Source organism: Erinaceus europaeus, chromosome 14, assembly GCF_950295315.1.
Source record: "Erinaceus europaeus chromosome 14, mEriEur2.1, whole genome shotgun sequence".
NCBI lineage: Eukaryota > Metazoa > Chordata > Mammalia > Eulipotyphla > Erinaceidae > Erinaceus > Erinaceus europaeus.
The window spans coordinates 2927899-2931186 of NC_080175.1; positions in this window are offsets into that span (position 1 = coordinate 2927899).

The following is a 3288-nucleotide window of genomic DNA, read 5'->3' on the forward strand; positions in this document are numbered from 1 at the left end:
AAAGACGGGCTGCCCTGCTGTCTTAGACGGCTGCCCTGCTGTCTTGGGGGGACAGTGACACTGCTGGACAGGGGCTCTCGCCGGCAGAAACTCCATGTTCCATGCCGAGAGAATGAGAAAGACGGGGAAGTGTGTGTGGAGAGGGGGAGCCCATACGCAGGCCTTTTTTTTTTTTTTGCTTTAAACTACTCACTTATTTGTTTTATCTGGATAGAGACAGAGCTAGAAGGAAAGGGACACAGAGAGGGAGAAAGAGCGGCACCCATAGCCCTGCTTCAGTGCTCACGAGGCTTCTTCCAAGCAGGAGGGGGTAGGGGCTTGAACCTGGGTCCTTGCGCATGGCAGTAAATGTGAGCTTAACCAGTGAGCCACATCCGCCCCATACTGTAGCCTTTTGATGCAAAGTGTCTCTAAGTGATTCGGGGTTTTCTCGAGAAAGTTCCATGTGGGGGAAACTGTAGCAGCATCACCCCCCCCCCCCCCCCCCGCTCACTTTGTCCTCTTGTCAAGCTTGTTACAGGCTGACTGCTTATTAGAGAGTTAGAGAGCATCACTCAGGCATTTGCTGGGCCAGGGCTCGAACCCTGGGCCTCACACCTGCAAGTCTTCATACGGGTCATTTCCCTAGATGCCTTTTTTCTTTTTTCCATTAGAAGTTCATTCTCAGGATTTAGTCTGCGCTGTTGATGTCCAGTGTGCTTTCTTCTCTTTAAAAAAATCATTTATCAGTTTTTTAATTTGTGATTAATAGTAGGTTACAGGTCTGTAAGATGTCTAGTCTCACACCACACCCACCACCAGAGCTCTGTGTCCCCACCCTTCCACCTCCCAAAGAGAACCACCAGAATTTTCACCAAGTCTTAGACACAGTTTGTTCGCTTCTTGATTTAATTTTTTATTTGTTATTAGTAGCTTGTTACAAGACTGTAAGATTACAATGTATAGTTGCACATTACACCCAGCACTAACGTCCTGTGCCCCCATCTCCTCTCTCACCTCCCAAACATCACCGTCCGACTGTGTGCTCACAAGTCTTAGTTTGCTTGCTTCTGTTTTCTTTGGATTATTATTTTAATTTTTTAATCTTTATTTATTTGATAGAAACAGCCAGAAATTGAGAGGAAAGGGGAGCTAGAGAGAGACTGACACAGAGGGACACCTGCAGCCCTGCTTCACCACCTGTGAAGCTTTCCTCCTGCAGGTGGGGACCCGGGGCTCAAACCCAGGTCCTTGTGCCCTGTAACATGTGCGCTCAACCAGGTCCGCCACCACCTGGGCCCTATTATTATTATTATTATTATTATTATTATTATTATTCTGGCAGGTAGCCGTCTTTCATCTCTTTACTTACTTCACTAAGCAGCATCACCTCCAGTTCCATCCATTTTGTCCCAAAGGGCACGGTGGCATCTTTTTTGATGGCAGAGTAGTATTCCATGGAGAATATATATCCTATCACTCCTTTAGCCAGTCATCTGAGGATGGGCGTCTGGGCTGCTTCCGACCTCTGGCTGTTGTGAATCCTGCAACTGTGCACAGAGCTGCCTGTGTCCCTTCTGGTATTGGGATGTCCTTTGGGTGAATGCCCAGGAGTGCTATCACATGGTCAGAAGGATTTCCTTGTCTGTGTTTCTTGGTGTTTTTGTCGCTGGGGTTTTACCAGTCTCACTGACTTTTTCTTCAGAGAGAGAGAAAGAGGGAGAGACAAAAGATTGGAAGTGCTGAGGTGTCCCCTGCAGTGGGGGCCAGCTTTGACTTGTCTTTATTATTTTTTTTTTTACTTTTTAAAAATATTTAGTTATTCCTTTTTGTTGGCCTTGTTGTTTTATTGTTGTTGTTTTATTGTTATTTCTGATGTCATTGTTGTTGGATAGGACAGAGAGAAATTGAGAGAGGAAGGGAGAGAAACATAGACACCTGCAGACCTGCTTCACCACTTGTGAAGCGACTCCCCTGCAGGTGGGGAGCCGGGGCCTTGAACCAGGATCCTTACGCCGGTCCTTGAGCTTTGTACCACCTGCGCTTCACCTGCTGCGCTACCACCCGACTCCCTACTTGTCTTTATTTTTTAAGATTTATTTTATTAGAGAGAGGCCAGAGCACCACTCTGGCCTTTGTGGTACTGGGGAATTAAAGCCAGGACCTGTGACCCCTGTGCCCTGCCTGCCCTCTGAACCACCTCCCCCGGCCGTAGCCTTTTCCCACTTCTGAAAGGCTGAAAGTCGCATTGGTTAGCCTGTGGCCTGCTACACACTTCACATCCCCGGAGCTTTCCTGGGCAGAGGGGGCATTCAGGGCTCACAAACACCGTGGAAGTCAGTTCTTGCCCTTGACGACGTCCCACTAAAGTCAGAGAGCGTTTCCACCCGGTGATGAATGCTGCAACTATGTGGCTGATGGTGGATGCCATTGGATTCCCGTCCCGTTGTTCCTGTTCCTTCAAACAGTAAAATCTTTGAGCGGGCCTCTCCAGCAGGGCAGCTCTCCTGGCCGCCCGCCTGCCCTTCTCACATACACTGCGTTCTTGAATATATTTAAAAGGTGCATAATTTCGGTGTTGTGGTCTGCTGCAGACATCATTTGTAGTTTAGCCAGGATATTATTTGAGCACTGCAAAGCTCTCTAGGTATTACATCCGTATATAAACCATGTGTTAGAAAGATATAAATTCAATTTGGAAATATCTGTTAGGCTGCTCTTGGCTTCCAGTCCCAGCCAGATAGAGGCTCTGGTGACAGACGGGCTCCCAGGCCCCCGAGAAAACTTCTTTATTGTATATCTGACTCTGTCTTCCAGCCTTGGGGCTGGACAAGCTGTCAGATTAAGGGGATCCAGTTTCTTAAGAGGTGTGCTCACCAGCTGGCTTCTTCGCCCCCTCCCCTTCCCTCTCTCCCCCCTCCCCCCTGCACAGAATGTCACTGGAGTATTTGGCTTCACAGTCTGAGTCCTGAAAAGCAGGGTCCTTGACTCAGAATGGGTGGAGAGTCATTATGCTTCGGGCACGTTCATGCTGACTTGAAATTCTGAAGTGAGATCATGTTCCTGAGAATTGATTGAAAGGTTTTTGGCCATGAGAGCCAGAAGCCTGGATCTCGGACTGCCTGATAAAACGGAGGACTCCTAGTGAAATGTGCATTTCACATACACACAGAATCACTGCTTTCTTTCTTTTTTTTTTTCACAGTCTGGGCCTAGTGCATGTGTGATTGATTTCACTGCTCCTGGGCCCAGGCAGGAAGCTGACACTCCATAAAAGGACCTTCTTCCCTCCCTCCTATCCTTCCCTCT